General features: G+C 42.4%; 1 long non-coding RNA gene across 2 annotated transcripts in view; it reads right to left on the bottom strand.

Moving 5' to 3' along the window:
* LOC137231580 (uncharacterized) overlaps nt 1-25,958 on the bottom strand; it is a 249,619-nt gene that overhangs the window by 202,796 nt on the left and 20,865 nt on the right. For both annotated transcript variants that reach the window (XR_010946665.1, XR_010946666.1), the window contains exon 2: nt 4,783-4,886. This is a non-coding gene — a long non-coding RNA (uncharacterized lncRNA). The remainder of the gene's footprint in view (nt 1-4,782; nt 4,887-25,958) is intronic.

A 25,958-nucleotide genomic window follows, 5' to 3' on the forward strand; every position in this document is an offset into this window, starting at 1 on the left:
ATTTCGAGAGTGGCAGGAAGGCAGGCACAGATCAACAGACAACTGTTCCACAAACCAAGAGATGCCAGCAAAGTCTTCGCTTTTCCTCCACCCCTCTGTGGTCCAAACAACACATTTGAGTCTTATGCCAGTTTTCCCCTTTTGGAAAAGTTAAAAAGGAAATTTCGTCCTGAATATCTACGGTTTTTCCAAACACTACCAGAGAGATAAACCATGACGTTTTTCCTAACACCGTCGGACAGCAGTTTCTAGACTCACCTCCACTTCCCCACCTGCCCCATCCCACAGCTGTCATAGTGGAGTAGCCTTCCCAATATACAGTATCATTTCAATACACCAACCATCCACTAACGATAAGGAGCACAATTAGAGTAGTTTTCTGGAGGCAGGAATCAATAGCCTGGCATATGTGAACCCAATTAGCCATTGCTAATTAGAGCTCTCAGACATTAATCAGATACCACGTATGGGGCTAATCAACCAATGTGAGAAGCAAAAAAAAAAAAGAAAAAAAATCTATCGTCTCCCCTTGAATTCTCCAACCTGTTCACCTTGAAATCAGAGCCAGAGACAGAAAGCCTTGCAGAAGGTCTGCATGAACTAGGCTGGGAGGCTGTGCTATTTCACGGGTTCCTGAGTCTCCTGGAGAGTGAGGCGGACGTGACGTCATCAGGATCCCTCTTACACAAACACAGGCTCCATCCTGCAGCCTGGACACACTTCTCATTGACTCCATGGCAGTTAAGGATGTGTGCCAGGTGCAGGCTAGACCCAGAGAGGCAGACCAATACTCCTAGGCCTGAATGATAAATAAAACTAAATGCTTGCTAACTAATAGATTATTCATGAAACAGCCCAATTGCCATCATGCTACGTACTTGTACTCATACAATAATTCCTGTGTGTTTAAATAATGAATGTTAGGTTTGTGTTTAGTAACACAAATTGCTGATTAATCCGTATTCAAATCAAACAGTGCTTTATATGAACTCTTTGAAATACTGTACTAGATCAGCTTGTCTACCTCAATTTAGGAATAGTTTCTATAATGCTAATTCTAAGGCATGCGATTGAGCCCTTTAATTTGACAAAATCTTATGGGATAAACCAGGCTTGAATAAAGATTCTGCTGACAATGCTGTGCAAATCCAGATGTGATTTAAGATTTGTGGAAAATATTAAAAATATTTCCAGCAACTATGCCCTTAATTCCTGACTTTTTTTTTTTTTTTTTTTTTTTTGCGGTACGCGGGCCTCTCACTGTTGTGGCCTCTTCCGTTGCGGAGCACAGGCTCTGGATGCGCAGGCTCAGCGGCCATGGCTCACGGGCCCAGCCGCTCCGCGGCATGTGGGATCTTCCCGGACCGGGGCACGAACCCACGTCCCCTGCATCGGCAGGCGGACTCTCAACCACTGCGCCACCAGGGAAGCCCCTTAATTCCTGATCCTTTAATGCTTCCAAATGTTACCTTGCAAAAAGCTACTTGTTGCCCAACAAGCTCTTTCAAACTTATCACAATCTCCTTTAAAAAGACATTTTGCTAAAAAGCCACAACATGTGTGCATGCTATCATTATATTATTATTATTATTTTTTTAGAAATAGAAAGTCAGCTTTAAATAAACCCAAGTCCCAAAAGGTTTACTTGAGATTTGAAATTCACAACCTATAAGAATTGAACACTTTTTATGCTCTAAGAGAGCATGTTTTTCCAACCATTCTTAACATTGTCAGTTTTAGACTTAAGTAGTGAGATGGAAATGAAATTCCTAGAACGTAATTATAGGGCAAACTGAACAGCACTGGAGGAAGAAACAGTATAAAACAGTAAAAATAAGCATGGAATCAAATCTTGCTTGAATCCTAATTCACAACACATTAGTTGTGTGGCCTGGACAATTATTTAATGTCCCTGAGCTTCCCGAGGACAGTAATGTCCAAGGTCATAGTGTGGTTCTGAAGGTGGATCTGAAGCGATACACGTGAGGGCTTGAGACAAGTCTTCCTGGAGTTAGACTCTCAATAAGTGCTAGTTCCCATGGCCTCTTCCCTTAATGCTGGTTCTATGGGACATAATGTTCTGGAAAGTAAGAACTGCATCTGTATCTTCAGTGCCTGGCACTACAGTGGCGCATATTTGACTTAATAAATCATTACTGAGCCAAAATTAACTGCCAGAAAAGCCACCAAAAGATATTTGGGGGACAATGTAAATGTTTCTTTACCCTCCTTCCCAAAAGTCAATAGTGGACAGCATCTCCAAGGCAGTCATTTCCAGAAATCAGGGGAAAGCTTCCAGGAGAGCCAAAGCAACCCCCCCCCCCCTGCAATTTCCAGTATTGAAAAGTGTGGTTATTAAAACACAAAACCAAACCAGAAGACTCTCTCTTTTACTTCTCTGGCCCCTTTCTCTTGTAATTTTGGGGATAGTCATGCATGGAAAATGTCAGGCAGGGCATACAATGCAAATATGATAGGTATCCAAACTATTGATTTTATGAGCTATAAAATATGAGTGTGGGCAGATGGTTAGTGAACACACAAGAGTGGAGTATGGTGCACAGATACTGGAGAAAGGGCAAAGCTTAGATGAGGGACATTGTTAATATCTGATGTCATTCTTAAGATAAATACATCAAGTGGGAAATACCACAGTTCAATGCCTGGAGTTTGGATCAGGGATACGCCATGGGCTTCCAATGAATTCAAGTGTTGGGAGGATAAAGGGTACCTACAGTGTGTCTTAGCCATCAAGGGAGAGGCAGTGCACTCATAAGCAGGGCCAGGAGTAGAACGTCAGACACTTACTGAAGGGGCCGGCCTTAGAACAGGGGCGTAGAATATAACCGAGAGCATGTCTTCCTAATTAAAAATCATATTTTCATTTCTTAAAGTAAGCAAATTCAGTGTGATGTAATTTTTTAAGTTGACTCCTAACATTTATATTGGCCACATGTTGTGATGGTGGCGATTAAAATTTGAAAAACTCTATAGAAGCTAGGAATGTGTTACTTTATCATATGTTGACTATTTAACATATTATTTAGCATTTTCTCATATCCCACCAAATCTCACTGTGACACTTTCTGCAGGAAAATTGGGAAAAAAGATGGCCCACCAAAGAGATCTCCCCTGCCAAGTTCTACATTACTGTTGGTCTCAGATGAACTGCCTTTTTTTTTTTTTTAACAATGATTCTTAATTTAGTCAATCATAGGTCTTTATTTATAACCAAAGAAAATCTAAATTGAATAGTTGGCATCATCTCTTCCTCTGTGTTTAGGAATTAAATCTCTACCATTTGGAATCAAATTCTTAACTCCAAAAACATTGGGAGTCTCCAGATGAGCGAAGGCCTCGCCCAGGGACTGTAGAGGGTGATAGAAATTCAACCGAGTCACACGCAGAGCATCTGGCAGCTAAGCCTTTGCTACAGTGGTTGTTCAGTCTTTATTCAAATGGATATGGGCTCTGCAAGCCACTTTGTGTTCTAGAAGAAAAACAGCAGATGCTGATGCACAAGGAGAAAGGGCTGAATTTTTCCTTAAAATTCTGAGCCTCTGAATTCATGGTTTCATCCCCAAACCCCTTCTCCAGGGCCACCTCTGCCAGAACTCTATTCATTAGACTCCATCATTCCAAGTCAGTTCAAATACACAACCCAAATTTCCTGTAATGAGGGGCTTCTGAGACACAAACACTGCACAGCTGCGCTGAGTCTCAAGTTATCATATTATGTTGGCATAACTTTAAATATTAAACAATCTTCCCAGCCTCTGGTTATTGTCACTCACTATGGTAGACATATGTCATATTATCTGCCCCACATTGTTTCTCATTTTCTGACAAGAGCACCCCCTTTTCCTGTAGGTAATTATTCTTCCGCCACTCCATATAGTGCCAGGGTATCTGGGAGATAATGGCTTCGCCAGCACAACCGGCAGAGACCTTCCCTAGATTTTACATGTGGACACTGAGAGAAGAAAATCTTGTTCTTTGAGTGCCATCCACTGCAGCTTCGAAAGCCTGGAGCTCTCTCTGCAGACTTACCCACCCCACAACCAACCCTTGGCCATTTGAAGGTCAACCCAAAAGATAAGTAGAGAGACAGGATGACATCATCTAAATACTTGGAGCCAGGTGGGCCTGAGGCCAGCTCAACCTCTAAACTTCCAAGTTACACTGGCCGTTACAAGACCTTTGGTAACAGCGCCCTTTCTACAACACGTACATTTTTTAGTCCACAGACCCCACTTTTAGGATCCTCAGCTGTTACTCAACACTTCTCCAACCTACCAGGCTGGGTTGAAAACTTTCTTCCCGTGCACCTAAATACAGAACTTTGGTCTTTTCTTCTTTTGGTTATATATCCAGCCAATTTTATTTCACAATGGAGTGTTTCTCACCAATTTAGCTGCTATCCTTGGGGATCTGTCCCCCTGGAAAGTTTTAGTGAAACTTTCTTCCCATTAAGGCATTGGGTTCTTGCTTCACTTCCCTGATATAACTGTGTCTAATTTTACTCTCTAGATTCTCCCTTCCACTACTTACTCTGCTGTTCTTATTTTCTTTCTTCCTTTGCTGTCTTTTCTTTAACGTCTCCCTAAAGCAGGAGTTCTTAACAAGGTCCATACACTATCCATCAATGGGCTTCCAGGGATTTCTCAAAGTCTCTTGAAATTATATTCAAGTTTTACATGAATATGCACATATACATGTGTTATCAATTGCTGTGTAACAAATTACCCCATAATTTAACAGCTTAAAACAACAAGCACTTACTATCTCGCAGTTTCTGTGGGTCAGAAATCCAGATGTAGCTTAGCTGGGTCCCTCTGCCCCCTCACAACGCAGCAGTCAAGGTGTCAGTCTGGGATCTGAAGACCCTGAAAAAGGAAAATACACTTCTAAGCTCACTCATGATTGCTGACAGGATTGAGTTTCTCATGGTTTATAAGCTGGGGACCTACCAATTCCTTCCCACAGGGGCAGCTCACAACGTGGCAGCTGGCTTCCCTCAGAACCAGATGAAGAGAATAACAGAGGGCGAGCAAGACAGATGTCACAGTCTTTTGTGATCTAATCTCACTAGTGACATCCCATGTCTTGTGCTGTATTCTATTGATTAGAGGCAAGTTGCTAGGTCCAGCTCATCCTCAAGAGGAGGAGGTTACACAATGATGTGACAGTCAGGAGGTGGGGATCATTGGAGGCCGTCTTAGAGACTCCTGCCATAGTATACTGTGGCAAGGAAGATAATCCACATCTTTCAGCATATTTTTTTTTTTCTGAATCAACATTTGTATTCTCTCTTTATTTCTGTCTCAACCATCAGTTTTACCCAGAGTCTTCTACATTTTCACAGAGTCACTAGAAATCATCTCTCTGAAACATGCTGGACTCAGCCCCCCTTTCACAACAGTCGTTATACCTCCTTTTCTTAAATTTTTATGATGCAAATAATCTATGTTGTCACCCATCCCCATCACACACACTCACACACCCACACCCACACGCTTTAGTCCAAGGTCACTTGATGAGCAGTGGAGTGTTTTGATCACACAGGACAAGAACCCTATCTTGTAGAACACTGGTTCTTATACTCAGACTCCTTTACACTCTTAAAAATTACACTCTTGAAAATTATCAAGGCCCCAAAGAGCTTTTGTTTATTTAGGTTATATCTATTCATAATGTACTGTGTTAGAAATGAAAACTGAGAATTTTAAAATATATGTTTATTCTTTTAAAAATAATAAGCCCATTATATGCTAATAAATATTTTTATGAAAAGTAAAAATACTCTGTTTTTCTAAAACAAAAAAATATAAAGAGTGACAATGTTTTACATTTTTAGAAATCTCTTTAATGTCTGGCTTAGTAGAAGACAGTTGGGTTCTCTTATCTGCCTCTATACTCATACTTTACAAATATGTTGTTTTGGTTTAAGTATATGAAGAAAATCTGGCCTCATATAGTCATATAGACATGTCAGTGTGAAAAGGAGTATTTATGTAATTGTAGATTTTTTTTTAATACTAAACCAAAACTTGTCAATGATAGTTTCTTAAAGATTATAGAATGTGAAATCTGAAACTCTATCGATGACTTCTTTTCACATTCTGCTACATTAATATCCATTAAAATCTTACACTTAAAATGGATTTTTTATCAATACATGATTTATCATGCACTGGCCATTTGAAAAATATATATTGTATTCACTGAGCTACACAGATCTCCCAAGTGTTGGCACATTTTGTTACAAAATATCAAAAAATCACAATTGTAAATATCACGACCAATCTCATGAGTCTTCAGGTATTGGAAAGCAGACAAGTTGCTTCATGGTGAAGAATACGAGTTTTCCAGAATTCTAAATTTCACCAAATTTTATAATTGGCTATAAACACCGTCAGTTATTTTCCTTGAAGTAACGGGCCCATTTCATTCACTTTTGAGAAAATATCTGCCTAATACCCAAGTCTAAATAGTCATAGTTCATCTGTCAGTTGTTCTTTCAAATCAAAATCGTGTTCCATGAAAAAAATGGGCTAGTTCAACTGAAAATGAGAGCTTTTCCTTGAGACAACGATTGTACTTGATACACAGCAGAATGCTTGATTCATACATTCTGTTTTGTCACATAGACTAGTACAAAGATGTAAAGTGGTGAGATTTAACACAAGTCATAAGTTCTACTGCTTTATTAAGGTTACTTTTGAGCGACACTGGCTTTTCTTTCCTCGGCCAGTGTGGGGAAGTATACAACCACCACCAGTGCAGTCTGGAGCCACTGCCTGGAACTGTCTGAAGACACCAGCATTTTACCTACCATTGCTTTTGCATCAACAGTGCAAATGTCAATATATTGAAAAGAGCCAATAACATCTTAGTATTATTATGGAAATAGTTCTGACATCATGAACACATTCAAAGTGACTTGGCAACCCCCAGGGATGCATGCACTATACCTTGAAAACCATTGTTACAGACGGTTTTATATTGCTTTTTAATCCTAACACTCATTATTACAGTGAAGGAGCCGAATGTGATATACTGTGTACTCACTTCTGCTTATCTAGATCTGATGGGAGAAGGCAGTCCTATAATAAAATTACCCTTTTGATTTATTGAGCATGACCCATCCAATATTTCCCAAATGTCACTAATTCACAAGTTTTGTCAGAGAAACGTAGTCATTTTTTAAACTTAAATATTTAAAAGAACCTTTTATCCAGCTGAAAACAAGTATGCTATCTTAGCACAAATAGAAGAAATATAATACCTTTAAAGTAAATATATAAGGACTCAAATTTTTGAAGAACCTTTCATCGAGAGAATTACCTAAAATCATTCCAGGTACCAGCACTGAGAGCTCACTTTTGAAAAGATGGCAATAATCCCTTCCTACCTTTGAGCTCTTTCACTTTGCCAAATTCCATTATATGCAAATTTATTTCCATATTTCTTTTAGATTTTTATATCTACAGATTGCAAATCCCTCCTGTTGGGGATAATTTTTAAAAAGGAAACTGGGGATTGGGAAAAAAGAAAAGGGAGGTAGAACAGATGGCAGCAAAGGAATAGAAGTTTGGGCACGAAGCTCTGGGTGAGATAAAGGGAGAGCAGCACAGGAGGAGGGTGGAGCCTCTGCGTTGCCCTCTCGGGTCTGGTGTGGCATGGAGGTGAGGCGGATGTAATCGGGACTCTGCTAAAATGTTCTTCCGTGTGATGAGAGCTGAGCTCTGGCATTGGAAACCAAAAATGCCTACCCAGCTGTGTTAAGTAAAATTTGCTGCAAAATTTTTCCATCTGAAAAATCCAAGCACTTTTGTGTCTACGAGACCAAGGCTGGATTCGGGACATGAGAATAAGCAAATCTAAGTTATAAAATCAGAAGGGCATTGAGTATTTGGAAGAAAGGAAAGTGTAGGTACCCATGCGTGCACACACACATACACATACGCGTTGTCTCTTGGTGTGCACATGTTCGGCAGTGAATCAAAATAAAGTTGAAAGCATCTTGTAAATGTGGGGAGAAGAGACCATGCAAAGTCGCCTTTGAGCAAAAGAGTGTAAATGGAAATTAATAGTATAATGTCCATCATAACCCATTCAAGTTGTGAAAATGCCTTTCATGTGTTTATTTCTCCTGCTATCTTTATTGTTTAGTGTCAACAAATATTTCATAAAGTATTTATGAGGACTTTTATTGGCTCACTTGTTATCTTGGTTCTTAAAAACTGTCTTTGCCCGGCTTCCCTGGTGGCGCAGTGGTTGAGAGTCCGCCTGCCGATGTGGGGGACACGGGTTCGTGCCCCGGTCTGGGAAGATCCCACATGCCGCAGAGCTGCTGGGCCCGTGAGCCATGGCCACTGAGCCTGCGCGTCCGGAGCCTGTGCTCCGGAACGGGAGAGGCCACAACAGTGAGAAGCCCGCGTACTGCAAAAAAAAACCAAAAAACAAAAAAACTGTCTTTGCCGTAAGGCAGTGCTTTCAGGTTCACTGGAATATATTAGGGCTGATGGCTGGGAAAGGTCCTGAGCTCCGTTGCCTTTTCTTCTATGAGAACGTCTCTGCTTTGACCTAGTTTGCATGTTAGTCTTCCCCCTAAGATTTCATCTGAAGAAAGGGCTCTGGTGCTACAAAAGACACATTTTTAAGCAAGAAAGCCAATGTCATAATGTCTAAAGTCTCTTGAAAATGAAGAAACACTACATGCCAAAAATATATGTGAAATAACATACAGAGACGTGAACAGGCACGTCAGAAGGAGGTCACCCAAAGAGCCAACAGGCATACACCAAGTGCTCAACTCCATGAGACATCAGGAATACACAAATCAAAACCACAGAAACCATGCCACTGCACACCCACCTGCTAAATTAAAAAGATGACGATACTAAATTGCTGGCAAGAGAATGGGAAAATGGGAACTTTCACTGAATGCTGGTGGGTGTGCAAATAGGACAACAAATCAGAAAAAAGCAGTATCCACAAAAGCTGAGAATGCATGTACCCAGCAATCCTGCATTTGTATTCCTACAAGTGTATGCCCAATGCAAGGCCCTGGCAAAAACTGGAAAGAAACAAAGGCCATCAACAGTAAGGCAGACAGTTAAATACTGGCATATTCATACAGTAGAAAACTGGACAGCAATGAAAAGGAATGAACTGCTGCCATATATAACAGCAGCGAAGAAAAGCAGCTAAGCATAAAAGAGAGCATGTTGTATGATTCCATTTATATAATGTTCAAAAGCAGGCAAAACTATAGGAATGGACATCAGGATAAGAGTCATCTTTGTAGGGAAGGGTCTGGGGTGCACATGGCGGGGGTTTGGTGTACTGGCAGTGTTGTTTCTTAATCTGGGGGCTGTCACCCAAGTTTGTTCCCTTTGTGAAAATACATCAAGATGTATATACTCTAGACATCTTTGTGGCTTGTGCCCTCGAGTTGTTGTATTTTAGTAAGAAATTTACTGGAGAGAAAAACATGAGATGTCCTTTTCAATTATGTAGAATTTGAGGGTCCTTTCCTGTCTCGGTATTTCTGTGAGCCCTCCCACCACCCACATCCTCATCCCACACTTTTTTTTTTTTTTTTAGTTTTCTTTTCTAGATTCTGGACCGATTTAAAATTAGCTATTTTTCAACAAGGTATATTATAATGGATTCTTACTCTAAAAGCAGAAGAGCATACTCTCCTCATCCTTGTACACCTGCCCTGAAAAGGTGGATTGATACACTAATTCAGTACATGTGGTTGAGCACTTACCTGGGCCAGGCACTGAGCTTGGCTCTGGAAAGGCACGGGTGAACGGGGCAGACACAGTGCTGGCCTGGGGGACTTTACTGTCTAACAGGGGAAATCTGCCATTAAAAGCAGTTGTCAGAGAGTGTGTTAAATGCTGTGGTGAGTGAAGGTCAGGTGCTAGGGGGCCACACAGCAGGGCTCATGTCTCTTCTCATGTCTCTGGGACCACACTTCTCTCCCCTAATTTGAAGGCCAGTTGTACCTACCGCTAGTACCCCAGAGTGTGCTTCCTGTCGTTAACCTGTCACCTCTAATTAAGCACAGGGAATTGGTTTGATTGGGTATCTCCTGTTGGATTTAATTCTGGGCAAGAATTAGACCCTTTAAAATACCTGATGAGGGGAGGAAGGAGGAAGTTGGAAGGAACATCCATAAAGAAAGAGACTTTTCAGCAGAAAAGACGGGGGGCATTGCCGAGACACAAACAGAAGCAAGAAGCATCTCTGCTGCAGAAAGTCAGAGGGCAGCAGCCTGAGGATGGTGGCCAATGGTCGTCTCCCAGAGCTTGGGTCTGTAGGCACTCAGGACCCGTAGAAGGAAGGTTCTAGAACCACCTGCCTGACTAAATTCAATAAGAAAAAAATTACTCTGACTTAACTTTTCTACTAAGGAAACCAGGATATGCTTGGGGAGAGAAGAGGGTCACTCCAGAAACATGTCTACAGCATTAGAAACCTCCTGACACCTCACCGGCTGCAGCTAATGTCTTGACATCTTCCTACCATAGGGATTTAAGAGACAGCGCAGGGCTCACCTGATAAGGTACGTGTAAAGACCCTGCACAATGCCAGGATTCCCAGCAGCAAAACACTAACAGCTTAAGCTCCAGGAGAGACAAAAATGGGGATGTAGGAGGAGGGGGGAGAGGGAGGAAGGAGAGAGTGAGATTGCTTGCCACAGCAAGAAGGCATCAGAATGCTGAGAAATAAAGGGAAGGGAAAGGTGATGGGAGGCGAAAAGTGATGCTGCCTTCATTTCTTAAATTACCAGGGAATGAGCCTAATTACAGTTCTCCATCTGGTAACCTAGCTAGAACATTCTCTAACCAGCAGGGCCCCCATCAAGCTGGGACTATTGTGGTTATTATTATTATTTACTGCGTGGTATTACTCAAATACCTAAATTACACAACTAATCCCCTTAACTGCCACATTCTTTTTGTTTGTTTGGTTGTTTTCTTGTGGGTTTTTTTGCAGTACGCGGGCCACTCACTGTTGTGGCCTCTCCCGTTGCGGAGCACAGGCTCCGGACGCCCAGGCTCAGCGGCCATGGCTCACGGGCCCAGCCGCTCCGCGGCATGTGGGATCTTCCTAGACCGGGGCACGAACCCGTGTCCCCTGCATCGGCAGGCGGACTCTCAACCACTGCGCCACCAGGGAAGCCCTGCCACATTCTAAATAAATGCTTTCCAGAATACCATCTCTCGTTATCAGAGTTTACAACTAATTATATAGTACCCCAGGTCCACCTACCTCTTTATCATAATATTCAAAGCAATTACATTTTTTAAAATACCCAAACTCTAGGCATCATGTCTTCCCATGTAATAGAAATGTAAGTTCCTCCAAAGATTCTCTGAGTTGTGGTTCCTGCCTTACATTGATCCTCTGTCACGAGCAGCATGAATGCTGGTCCCCTAACGAGCAGTACACGCCTCGGAAGGCAGGTGCCTGTGTGGCACATTAACCCCACTTTGCAGTTCCGGAGGCTGCAGCCCCGAGACCCGTTCTCCAGTGCAGGCGCCCGTGCTTCCATCAGCTTCCTACGGCAGGATCTGTATTTATAATTCATGCTTCTCCTTTGGTTTCCTTTCCAGGTCTCTCTGGGCTGGTGCTTAAGCAAAATCTCTACCCACGCCAGGCACGTGTTAGTCCTTCCTCAGTTAATAATTAATAGCAATGATCATAATGATCACATTTTTAGAGACTGGTTATCTTCTGTCCTTCATCTAAGGGTCACTTCTTCCTTTGCTTCAAGGGGTGCTCCTGAGGCACAGACGCGACTCAGACATCCCCAAACATCAGTGGCTGAATTTTATGTTGCAGTTAACAAAAAAACCCAGAGAGCTTATAGTGGAAATGTGTTATTTTGCCATCAGAATCCGATCTATCCTTCATGAAGCAACAATGTTACATTTTGCTTTGAGGGAATGCTCTTCCCTATTCCCCACCGGACTCTCAGCTCTTGTCCTCAGTTGAACACGAGTCTGTCCTCAGGCTACATGAATGGAAACCACCACCCAGATTAAGCCAACAAGCCTAGTCTGTATCCTCGCTACGCCAAGTATGGTCCTTGGATCAGCAGTTTCAGCATCACCTGGGAGCTTATTAAAAATGCAGAATCTCAGGTTCTCACCTGAGACCTTCTGAGTCAGCATCTGCCTTTTAACAAAATTCCCAGATGATTCATATGCACGTTAAAGTGTGAGGGGCTGGGGTCAACACCCCCTTCACAGTAATTGTCTCAGGGATGACACATTAGGCCAATTAGGACCAAGGGGATCCAATTCCCAAACTTTTGTTATTAGTCAGGAAAGTAGCTTCTCACGGTGACTGTATTTGAACCTACAAGTGTGTATCTTCCAGTTGCTGGCAGCGCTCTTGCAAGCAGTAAGGGAGAGAATGAATGAAAATCAAGCCCACCCAAAGGAAGAGAGAGTGACCAACTAGACCCTCAATGACATGACGGAGCCTGTCTTGACCTGTGCTAAAGGGCACATCTGTAACAAGACTGTTTGGATACCTGAGACACACACCTGTTTTTTTTGTTTTTGGGGGTTTTTTTTTTGGTAATAAAGGAAATACAAATTTGGCTTTCTGTCACTTGCAACCAAAAGAATCCTAAATGATTCAGGGCCCAGCTCCCAAAAGAATTTATCCTCTGCCCAATCACCAGGGCAGGCAGTTTCTGACATTCTAAAGGCAAGTCGAAGCTTGTTTTTTTTTAACCTGGCCTTTCAAAACACCTCCTAGGTGAGGCCTTTAAAATACGCACCACCACACTGGAAGGAAAAATCCACAGGCCAAAGGCTACCAAACTGCTTAAAGGTTTCCTTTCTGCTTTTAATATACTAGATGCGACCCCTGCTTCCCCTTCTTCGCTTAGAGATGAAAGACTTCTTGGAAATGCAGGCACGCAGCTGTCAGCTGGAAATGACAGCCAGGCTGGAGAAGGTTAATGCTGTCATCAAAGATGTCCATCTTCTAAGTTGGTTAAATGGACTTTTCTGGTTCGCCTGACGCTCGTTCTTTTCCCAGACTGCCCAGCAACTCAGTGAAGTGTTGTTGCAATTTAGGTGCCTTTGCCCAAGTACTTTGGGCATCCAGTTTTCCCATGTGTCCCAGGTTTAGCAAAACCCAACCAAAGATGGGCCCAGCATAAGCCAGAGGAGGCAGGTCAGGACAGACACTTCCTCTGCAGGAACAAAGAGAAAGGGACACTAGAGTGTCTGTCAGAGAAAACTTGTTCCAAAAACGAAGGTCCCAACTGCTTGCTTCCACTCACTCCATCAACCTCCCAATCCTGCCAGCGCTTCGCAAACAGTAGCCCACATGCCACGTGTCTCAGCATGGCCTGGGGTGAGCCTTACCGCTGTGGGCCCCCGGGCCTCATGACTCCTTCTCCAGACTGTTTGAGCCCCGAATTAATTATTTCACTGGAGCTGGAATTGATGTGCTTAAATAAAGGTCCTTTCTGACTCTGAAATTCAATGACCCTGTCAAGACAAAAGGATAAGACCGTCGCTGAGAGGCGGGTGTTAAAAGCGCACGGTCTACCTGATGAGAAAGACTTGCCAGGATGGGAAGAGGGAAAAGTAGTCTTGAGTCAAGTACACGGATTAGTTGATTCAGTGAGCTAATCACACAGCCTTGCAGTGAACGAAACACAGAGCCAGGAGGTTTTATGGGATATTGAGGTGTGAGTGTGGAACTGGAGAAAAAGCAAAAAGTGACTGAAAGAAAACAAAAGGAGAGGCTCCATGCAACTCCCATGGCAGCTCCTTACCTCACCAAAGCTCAGACACTCCAAGAAAAATCAAGTACCTCCCTAGACAAGTCAGCAGGGTTTATGAAACATCTTCAAATGCAGGAGACTCTAAAACCTACTGGCAGACTGTCCCAAACATTTTGGGGCATTTTTGCTTTGTATTTTGGAAGAATTCCCAGATAATATTAGTTTTAAAATTAGATTTGTTCCTAAGATATGCTTAAACAACTTAACCTTTTACCTGGGCCAGCATGAGAAGATCAGAGCACAAACACTCATTTATTCTATTGGGAGAGCCATCCTCCTCTCTGTTCTGCTGTTCCTCTCAACACAGCTCTGCTCTGAGAAATGGCCGGAATGTACAGATTGGGAACACGTGGGTTTATCTCCCTAAGATGACGCTGCCAGTGTTCTACGTGAGGCAGGCAGCTCTTCGTGTGCCAAGAGCAGCCAGATGAGAACCAGAAAGCCCTGTTCCCTCACTCTTCAGCAAATGTGACAAGAACAGTATATTAGTGTCCTATTACTGCTGGAACAAACTACCACAAACTTAATGACTTAAAACAACAGAAATTCATTCTCTTAGAGTTCTGGGGGCCAGAAGCCTAAAAGGAAACTTGTGAGGCTAAAGTGAAGGTATGGTCAGGGCTAGAGCCTTCTGGAGGCTCCAGGGGAGAATCTGTTCCTGTCTCTTCCAGCTTCCTTTGGCTGCCAGCATTTCTTTGCTTGTGGCCACGTCACCCCAATCTCTGACACCATCTTCACACTGACTTCTCCTCTCCGGCAGTCAAATGTCTCTGCCTCCCTCTTATAAGGACACTTGTGATTTCTGTTGACCCTTGAACAACACAGACTTGAACTTATACACACATTTTTCTCCCATAAATACTACAGTACTAACGATAAGAGGTTGGTTGAAGCCACGATGTGGAACCACAGATACAGAGGGCCAACTATGGGACTTGAGCACCTGTGGATTTGGGAATCCAAGATGGGTCCTAGAACCAGTCCCTCATGGATACCGAAAAGATGACTGTACTTTTGGGGCCAACTCAGACAATCCAGGGTGATCTCCCCATCTCAAGGTCCTAAGTGGAATCACATCTTCAAAATTTCTTTTTCCATGTACGATAATATTGACAGGTTCTGGGGGTTAGAATGTAGCTATCTTTGGGGGCCATTATTCAGTCTACCACAACGAGATTTGATAACTGAAGAATGAGCTTGCTGGGGCTGGGGAAAATACAGTGTCGGCACTTTCTGAAATCCAAGAGCTTGCCCCTCTGTGACCTAGAAGAGCACATTAAGGCAGCTACACAGGCTCCATCTCATCTCACAGAGCTGGAACATTTTAACTCTCAGAGTCACATACATGAAGGTGACAATGGTTGTAGCTTGGAAACAATTCCCCCCCCTCCACCTCGCCATTCACTTGTACTGGCCATGTTACACCTTTAGTTTCTTCTGGACACACCTGACCTGGGTGAAAGAAGAACAGAGTTTATGAGCTTACTTTACGAATCAGTTGAAGACACTTCCAAATCAAAACAAGCTGACTCGAAATTTCTTCCACTGCTGCTTATTTTCTGAGATGGAGCCTGGTTTGACAGGAGTTCCAACAAGGGATAAAGGCGGAAAAATCTGCTTCACAAGTTTTCAGTGGATGCCGAGAGATGCGTCTTTTTATGTGCATGAAAGGGATGGCTTAAGACAGTCTGACTTTGTGGCCAGAGCAGGCATTTAATTATGGGGTTTTATGTCTTTTTATGTTTGCCTGGGAGAAGAATTCTTTGTAAATCAATGACATTAGCCATATGAAAAAATTACTGATTCTTTGAACTGAATTCCCACAAAGTAAAACAGAATCCAGTCTAAACACATTTTCTGACATCCTGACATCGTTTTACGACTGCACCATGTTGAAAACTTCAGCTGGTGTTCAGGCGGTCTATTCCTCGCTGCCTCGTGATCTCAAAACCACAGGTCAATGTAGGAGCTGAAACCATTTAAGTCTTGTAGGATGAAGTTCCCTAAGCCCCAACATTTCCCATTTCTCACGTCATTGCTGCCACTCCCTCTGGCTCTGGAATGCACTGGTTCCCAAATACTTTACCCCAGAGGATCTTCCTGCTAAATGTTGTAGATTACCCTGAGCACTGACAGCCAATAGGTATCCCTTCCTTCCCTCCTCCATCGAACCTAGACTTCCCTGCAGGTACTTTTTAAAGTCTCAATGTATTCTCTGCTTCTTTTCCTCTGTCTCTCAGAAAGCTAGACCTTGCTTCAACCTCTCTTCTATTCTTAATCTTTCTCCCTCAGCAAAAACTTCTAGGCCCGGGATATTTATTTACACAATCAAATAGCTGTACGTGGTGCCAGAATCCCACCCTGTAGAGTTGATTTTTTTTTTTTAACAGCAGCTTTTGGACATTCAAACATTTGGAGAAAGTTAGAATAGAAAAAGCCCAGAGGTAGCAATAATCCCTTTGAGGTACTGACAAGTAAAAAGTGCATCTATTTGGTTGAAGAGGAGCCATGGATTTCCAGCAAGACCAGTTTCAGCTAGAGGCTAATAAACAATTCTGCAATTTATACTACTACATAGAAGGGTAATGTGAGGAGAGCGAATTGGAGAAACAAAGTCCATCCCTCAAAATTCCGTGACCTTAAGCACAAAGTTGCTCCAGAACTGCCCCAGCAGTCTGAAAGGCAAACAACATGGTTACTTTTTTTTTAAGTCTATAAATGTGCTTTACCTGCCAGCAGAGCTGTTAGAATTTAATAGGCTCATACCGAAGCTCAGGTGTTTTGAAACACCTATTACAAGGGTTGTTTTCAAAACGGACTTTTGCCCAATCAAAGGCAAGGGAAATTAACCCTGTAAGAGAAACAGGAAATTGACTGCATGGATTTGACTTTAGTGACATAGGCTAGAAGGCTCTGAGTTGATGTACACATCCTTTAATGGAACTCGATCTCCGCAGGTCTGTTGGCTGTGTACAGAGAAATACTTTGTTCGGACCTCCATATGACACCACTAAGTGGAGACCCAGATCATGAGGGACACCAGAGGAGACCCATCACCTGGTCCCCCTTTCATAGTCACACCTGGTCTGTGTGTGGAATGGTCACTATTATGGAGGCACATATGGTGGCCTTGAGGCCAACAATGAATGTTCACAACAACCTTGTGGGTTGGTACTGTTATAATTATTCCTATTTACAAACAAGGAAGTTGAGGCTTAGAGAATCCAACCTCTTGCCCAGTCACAGTCAGAAAGTAACAGAGTTGGGGTTTGAGCCCAGGGCTGTCTGCCTCAGGAGACATAACCTCTGAGCACCATTCACCGGTAAATGTCTAAGGATGGTTGGACCGTGGGATTGCTGAGGTACCTGCTGGCCATTTCTCCCTGATTCTTCTGATTTGTTAACAATTTCTCCCTCCAAAATGTTGTGTTTTCTGTGCCATTTCTGTACTGCAAAGCACAATCTCATCCCCCCCGCACCCCGCTCTTCCTCACCGGATACCACCCTCTGATCTTAAGGTGAAGCATCGATGCAGAAACAAGCCCAGTGCTCAAAGCATGGAATATAATAAAGGCCCCAATGACTGCTGTGCTCTTCTTTGCCTTCTTATCTGATGTCTTTGCATCCAATACCCCTTTTCAGCCTCCCAACAACCCATAAGGTAGGACTATTATTACCTCATTTTACAAATGAGGAAACTGAAGGTGCGAGACGTGAAGTCATTTGTCCAAAGTTGCATGAAGAGTTCATGGCAGAGGCAGGATTTGAACCTCGTTCAGTGTGACTTCACCACCTACATTCTTTTGCCTCCACTGCTCTGCCTTTCTAGCTCCTAGAGCAGAAAAGCGAGGTGTGCACCCTGCCGGACCCGGCAGCCCAGCTCCTCCCAGCCAGCTGCTGGGTGTCGTGAGGTGTTAGCTCACCGCCCAACTCCGAGGGGAGGTTCCAGCACACACGGGGAGCCTCTGCCTGGCAGGCTTGGTGGTTCAGAAACACAGCTCTCCCTGTCTGCAGTGACACAGCCCTCCAGTTAATTTACAACAGACATCGTGAAGCTTTGGGTGCACATGCTGGTCAGGGACTCGGGTGTCCATTCGTGGCACATGTCCTGCCCTCCACGGCTCAGCTGTCCCAGGACTAAGGGAGGACCCTTGTCCCACAGACGGATGAGCTTCCTAACGCAAGGCAGGCAAACTAAGATGACAAATCCTTGCACAGAGGATACCTGGGTGCTTCTCCTCTCCAGTTCAAATGAAGCCCAGAACATGTTACCCTGGACCAGAGGTCATGAGGACCACATGGCCAAGCCTCAGGGTCGCAAAGGCCTCCAAGGTTCACTTTTGGCCTTATGTCCAAACGAATATAATGAGGTTAACCAACATGATTGGAATAAGCAGCAGTGGTCCAACAACCTGGAATTTAGATCTCATTACAAGGACACACTACTTTTAATGTACCATAAATGAATAGTTTTAATAAATCCTATGATTATCTTGTTTTTAATGCACGTGCACATCACTGGCTTTGGGGGCTAAGAGCATTCATTTTTTATCAGGGGTCAGCAAACTTTTTCTGTAGGGCCAGTTAGTAAACATTTTAGGCTTTCTCGGCACAGTCTTTGTGGCATATTCTTTGTTTTGGTTTTTTTTTTTTTTAAATGACCCTTTTAAAATGTAAATTCCATTCTTAGCTCACAGGCTGTTCAAAAACAGGCTACAGGCCACACCTGGCCTGCAAGCCATAGTTTGCCATCCCCAAAATTCAAACATATAAACTATATTACGACCATTTTACTATACCTTCACTTATTTATTTATTTATTTATTTTTTTGCGGTATGCGGGCCTCTCACTGTTGTGGCCTCTCCCGTTGCGGAGCACAGGCCCCGGACGCGCAGGCTCAGCGGCCATGGCTCACGGGCCCAGCCGCTCCACGGCATGTAGGACCCTCCCAGACCGGGGCACGAACCCGTGTCCCCTGCATCGGCAGGTGGACTCTCAACCACTGCGCCACCAGGGAAGCCCCCTTTTTTTTTTTTTACTGGATGCCTCAAAAAGTTATATAAGTGGCTGGAGTTGAGGTCCACCAGACCCCAGCTAAACCTCAGTCCATGGAAATATGAAGTAATCAGCAGGAGGAAGAGCTAGGAATAAGCGTAACAAATATTAAACTGTGACTTTTATTACTGCCTTTGGATGAATCTTTGGAATCCATCTTTCCACTTAGGTTTCCCCATCTGTACAATGAGTGTAATAACATTGGCATAGATCCTGGGCAGTAACCAATAGGTTACTTGTGTTCCTGTGGTCTGGCACATTTCTACTCAGAAACTACAAGTTTTTAGGTCAGTTCCTACTCTGTGGCTTTTCAGTGGAAGCATTTACTATTTCCTTTGGCAAGAGGAGGAAATTGTTGATGGGAAGGTGAATAATCCTGGGTCAGCAAAATACTTTAGAGTCTGAGGAATGGCACCAGCTCTGTAACTCCCGTTCCAGGAGTGCTTTGCTCATTGCGCAATGACCTGGGGTTACCCTAGATGACCTTTAACCACACCAGGCTTCCCTCTGCACTGACTCTGCTCCTCTAAACAGACCAAGGGCATTGGAACCAACCTCATCACCCAACAGGTCAGGAATTTCAGAAGGTCTGGCCCAAGTGTGCCACAGCAACTCCATCCTCCCAGGTGGATGCAGAACAGTGAGGCATCCTCAGGGATGCAGGGAGCATCCTGCAGAGCAGTGGTCCCTGACCTGGGAGCCAGCAGACCTGGATTCGAGTCTCATCTCCATCCCTAATCAACATATTACCTTAGGAAATGTCTCAATCCTCTGAACCTCACTGGATAAAATAAGGGCTTTGAACTAAATGGTGTCTAAGAAATGTCTGCCCCTAACTGTGTAAGTCCCATTAAGTTAACTGCTACCACCCCACCCCAGTAGATGCCATTAATTCCTACTTCCCAAAATAGTTCCTGAGATTTGAGATTTGTTCTCCTGTCTTCTCCTTGGCTGCCTTGTGAATAAGCCATGTCTTTGCTGCAAACCTCGGATGTCTCAGTGTTTTGGCTTGCTGTGTTTCTGACAAAGGGAACCTGGCTCTGATAAATCACCCAGCAAAGAAAAATCCAAGACACCAGTCAGATTTTTACCACAGTTGCCTACGCCGTGTGGCTGACAGGGTCTTAGGGCTCCGGCCAAGTGTCAGGCCTGAGTCTCTGAGGTGGGAGAGCCGAGTTCAGGACACTGGACCTCCGGAGACCTCCTGTCCTCACGTAATATCAATCGGCAAGAGCAATCCCAGAGATCTCCGTCTCAACGCTAAGACCCAGCTCCACTCAACGACCAGCAAGCTCCAGTGCTGGAGAGCCCATGCCAAACAACTAGCAAGACAGGATCACAACCCCACCCATTAGCAGACAGGTTGCCTAAATCATAATAAGTTCACAGGCACCCCAAAACACACCAGCAGATGTGGTCCTGTCCACCAAAAAGACAAGATCCAGCCTCATCCACCAGAACACAAGCACCAGTCCCCTCCACCAGGAAGCCTACACAAGCCACTGAACCAACCTACCCAATGGGTGCAGACACCAAAGACAAGCGGAACTATGAACCTGCAGCCAGAGAAAAGGAGACCCCAAACACAGTAAGTTAAGCAAAATGGGAAGACAGAGAATATGCAGCAGATGAAGGAGCAAGGTAAAAACCCACCAGACCAAACAAATGAAGAGGAAATAGGCAGCCTACCTGAAAAAGAATTCAGAGTAGTGATAGTAAACATGATCGAAAATCTTGGAAATAGAATGGACAAAATGCAAGAAACATTTAACACAGACCTAGAAGAACTAAACAGCAAACGAGCAATGATAAACAACACAATAAATGAAATTTAAAATTCTCTAGAAGGAATCAATAGCAGAATAACTGAGGCAGAAGAACAGATAAGTGATGTGGAAGATAAAATAGTGGAGATAACTATTGCAGAGCAGAATAAAGAAAAAAGAATGAAAAGAATTGAGGACAGTCTCAGAGACCCCTGGGACAACATTAAATGCACCAACATTCAACTATAGGGGTCCCAGAAGAAAAAGAAGAAGAAAGGGACTGAGAAAATATTTGAAGAGATTATAGTTGAAAACTTCCCTAATATGGGAAAGGAAATAGTCAACCAAGTCCAGGAAGCACAGAGAGTCCCATACAGGATAAATCCAAGGAGGAACACACCAAGACACATATTAATCAAACTATCAAAAATTAAATACGAAGAAAAAATATTAAAAGCAGCAAGGGAAAAGTAACAAATAACACACAAGGGAATCCCCATAAAGTTAACAGCTGATCTTTCAGCAGAAACTCTGCAAGCCAGAAGGGAGTGGCAGGACATATTTAAAATGGTGAAAGGGAAAAACCTACAAGCAAGATTAGTCTACCCAGCAAGGATCTCATTCAGATTCAACAGAGAAATTAAAACTTTTACAGATAAGCAAAAGCTAAGAGAATTCAGCACCACCAAACCAGCTTTACAACAAATGCTAAAGGAACTTCTCTAGGCAGGAAACACAAGAAATGGAAAAGACCTACAATAACAAACCCAAAACAATTAAGAAAATGGTAATAGGAACATACATATGGATAATTACCTTAAGTGTAAATGGATTAAAAGCTGGAGCTAAAAGACACAGACTGCCTGAATGGATACAAAAACAAAACTCATATATATGCTGTCCATAAGAGACCCACTTCAGACCTAGGGACACATACAGACTGAAAGTGAGGGGGTGGAAAAAGATATTCCATGCAAATGGAAATCAAAAGAAAGCTGGAGGAGCAATTCTCATATCAGACAAAATAGGCTTTAAAATAAAGACTATTACAAGAGACAAAGAAGGACACTACATAATGATCAAGGGATCAATCCAAGAAGAAGGTATAACAACTGGAAATATTTATGCACCCAACACAGGAGCACCTCAATACATAAGGCAAATGCTAACAGCCATAAAAGGGGAAATTGACAGTAACACGATCATAGTAGGGGACTTTAACACCCCACTTTCACCAGTGGACAGATCAACCAAAATGAAAATAAATAAGGAAACACAAGCTTTAAGTGATACATTAAACAAGATGGACTTAATTGATATGTATAGGACATTCCATCCAAAAACAACAGAACACACTTTCTTCTCAGGTGCTCATGGAACATTCTCCAAGATAGACCAAATCAAGCCTTGGTAAATTTAAGAAAATTGAAATCATATCAAGTATCTTTTCTGACCACGCCATGAGACTAGATATAAATTACAGGAAAAAAAATGTAAAAAATACAAAGACATGGAGGCTAAACAATATGCTACTAAATAACCAAGAGACCACTGAAGAAATCAAAGAGGAAATCAAAAAATACCTAGAAACAAATGACAATGAAAACACGATGACACAAAATATATGGGATGCAGCAAAAGCAGTTCTAAGAGGGAAGTTTATAGCAATACAATCCTACCTCAAGAAACAAGAAACATCTCAAATAAACAACCTAACCTTACACCTAAAGCAATTAGAGAAAGAAGAAGAAAAAAAAACCCAAAGTTAGCAGAAGGAAAAAAGTCATAAAGATCAGATCAGAAATAAAAAGAAATGAGGGAAATGATAGCAAAGATCAAGAAAACTAAAAGTTTGCTCTCTGAGAAGATAAACAAAATTGATAAACCTTTAGCCAGACTCATCAAGAAAAAAAGGGGGAAGACTCAAATCAACAGAATTAGAAATGAAAAAGGAGAAGTAACAACTGATACTGCAGAAATACAAAGGATCATGAGAGATTACTACAAGTAACTATATGCCAATAAAATGGACAACCTGCAAGAAATGGACAAATTCTTAAAAAGCACAACCTTCTGAGACTGAACCAGGAAGAAACAGAAAATATAAACAGACCAGTCACAAGCACTGAAATCGAAACTGTGATTAAAAATCTTCCAACAAACAAATGCCCAGACAAATGCCCAACAAACAAACGCTAGAATTCACAGGCAAATTCTATCAAACATTTAGAGAAGAGCTAACACCTATCCTTCTCAAACTCTTCCGAAATACAGCAGAGGCAGGAGCACTCCCAAACTCATTCTACGAGGCCACTATCGCCCTGATACCAAAACCAGACAAAGACATCACAACAAAAGAGAACTACAGGCCAATATCACTGATCAACATAGATGCAAAATCCTCAACAAAATACTAGCAAACAGAATCCAGCAGCACATTAAAAGGATCATACACCATGATCAAGTAGGGTTTAACCCAGGAATGCAAGGACTCTTCAAAATACAAAAATCAATCAATGTAATAAACAATATTAACAAATTGAAGGAGAAAAACCATATGATCATCTCAATAGATGCAGAGAAATCTTTCGACAAAATTCAACACCCATTTATGATAAAAACCCTCCAGAAAGCAGGCATAGAGGGAACTTTCTTCAACATACTAAAGGCCATATAAGACAAACCCACAGCCAACATCATCCTCAATGGTGAAAAACTGAAACCATTTCCACTAAGGTCAGGAGCAAGACAAGGTTGCCCACTCTGACCACTATTATTCAACACAGTTCTGGAAGTTTTAGCCACAGCAATCAGAGACGAAAAAGAAATAAAAGGAATCCAAATCGGAAAAGAAGAAGTAAAACTGTCACTGCTTGCAGACGACATGATACTATACATAGAGAATCCTAAAGATACTACCAGAAAACTACTAGAGCTAATCAATGAATTTGGTAAAGTAGCAGGATACAAAATTAATGCACAGAAATCTCTTGCATTCCTATACACTAACGATGAAAAATCTGAAAGAGAAATTAAGGAAACCCTCCCATTTACCATTGCAACAAAAAGAATAAAATACCTAGGAATAAACCTACCTAAGGAGACAAAAGACCTGTATGCAGAAAACTATAAGACACTGATGAAATAAATTAAATATGATACAAACAGATGGAGAGATATACCATGTTCTTGGATTGGAAGAATCAACATTGTGAAAATGACTATACTACCCAAATCTATAGATTCAATGCAATCCCTATCTACCAATGGCATTTTTCACAGAACTAAAACAAAAAATTTCACAATTGGTATGGAAACACAAAAGACCCTGAATAGCCAAAGCAATCTTGAGAAAGAAAAACGGAGCTGGAGAATTCAGGATCTCTGACTTCAGACTATACTACAAAGCTACAGTAATTAAGACAATATGGTACTGGCACAAAAAAAAGAAATATAGATCAATGGAACAGGATAGAAAGCCCAGAGATAAACCCACACACCTCTGGTCAACTAATCTACAACAAAGGAGGCAAGAATATACAATGGAGAAAAGACAGCCTCTTCAGTAAGTGGTGCTGGGAAAACAGGATAACTGCATGTAAAAGAATGAAATTAGAACACTCCCTAACACCACACACAAAAATAAACTCAAATGGATTAAAGACCTAAATGTAAGGCCAGACACTCTAGAACTCTTAGAGGAAAACATAGGCAGAATATTCTATGACATAAATCAGAGCAAGATCCTTTTTGACCCACCTCCTAGAGTGATAGAAATAAAACCAAAAATAAACAAATGAGACCTAATGAAACTTAAAAGCTTTTGCACAGCAAAGAAAAACATAAACAAGACAAAAAGACAACCCTCAGAATGGGAGAAAATACTTGCAAATGAAGCAACTGACAAAGGATTAATCTCCACAATATACAAGCAGCTCATGCAGCTCAATATCAAAAAAACAAACAACCCAATCCAAAAATGGGCAGAAGACCTAAATAGACATTTCTCCAAAGAAGATATACAGACTGCCAACAAACACATGAAAGAATGCTCAACACTAATCATTAGAGAAATGCAAATCAAAACTACAATGAGGTATCACCTCACACCAGTCAGAATAGCCATCATCAAAAAATCTACAAACAATAAATGCTGGAGAGGGTGTGGAGGAAAGGGAACTCTCTTGCACTGTTGGTGGGAACATAAATTGATACAGCCACTATGGAGAACAGTATGGAGGTTCCTTAAAAAACTAAAAATAGAACTACCATATGACCCAGCAATCCCACTACTGGGCTTACACCCTGAGAAAACCATAATTCAAAAAGAGTCATGTACTACAATGTTCATTGCAGCTCTATTTACAATAGCCAGGACGTGGAAGCAACCTAAGTGTCCACTGACAGATGAATGGATAAAGAAGATGTGGCACATATATACAATGGAATATTACTCAACCATGAAAAGGAATGAAATTGAGTTATTTGTAGTGAGGTGAATGGACCTAGAGTCTGTCATACAGAGTGAAGTAAGTCAGAAAGAGAAAAACAAATACCGTTATGTTAATACATATATATGGAACCTAAAAAAAAAATGGTTCTGAAGAATGTGGGGCAGGACAGGAATAAAGACGCAGACGTAGAGAATGGACTTGAGGACACGGGGAGGGAGAAGGGTAAGCTGGGATGAAGTGAGAAAGTAGCACTGATATATATACACTACCAAATGTAAATAGATAGCTAGCGGGAAGCAGCCGCATAGCACAGGGAGATCAGCTCTGTGCTTTGTGACCACCTAGAGGGGTTGGATAGGGAAGGTGGAGGGAGACGCGAGAGAGAGGAGATATGGGGATATATGTATACGTATGGCTGATTCACTTTGTTATACAGCAGAAACTAACACAACACCGTAAAGCAATTATACCTCAATAAAGATTTTTTTTTTAAAAAAGGTTCCTACTTCCCAACGAAATAAAGGGCAGCAAAGCTGAACTTGTCCACACCCTCTTCTCTCCCACCCTCTAAACGACTGACTCCTTTCTCATGTTCCCTGCCCAATGTCATAAAAAGGAAGTGAGGTGTCTTTTCCTCTGTGGCTAAGTGCCCCCTTCGACCCCAATTCCCCTCTGTCCCCCCAGTCTCAGGATCATATTCCTCCCGCCTGCATCTGCACCCTCCCTCTCTACCTGTCCCCTTCGCTTGTGTGGAAAAGCATCCCAGTAGCCCTATTCCTAAACCACTACCATGAACCCCCCATGGACCTGCCTCCCCTCAAGCTGATGGTTGAGAGCCACCTCCAGCA

This window comes from Pseudorca crassidens, chromosome 10 (assembly GCF_039906515.1).
Source record: "Pseudorca crassidens isolate mPseCra1 chromosome 10, mPseCra1.hap1, whole genome shotgun sequence".
Lineage (NCBI taxonomy): Eukaryota > Metazoa > Chordata > Mammalia > Artiodactyla > Delphinidae > Pseudorca > Pseudorca crassidens.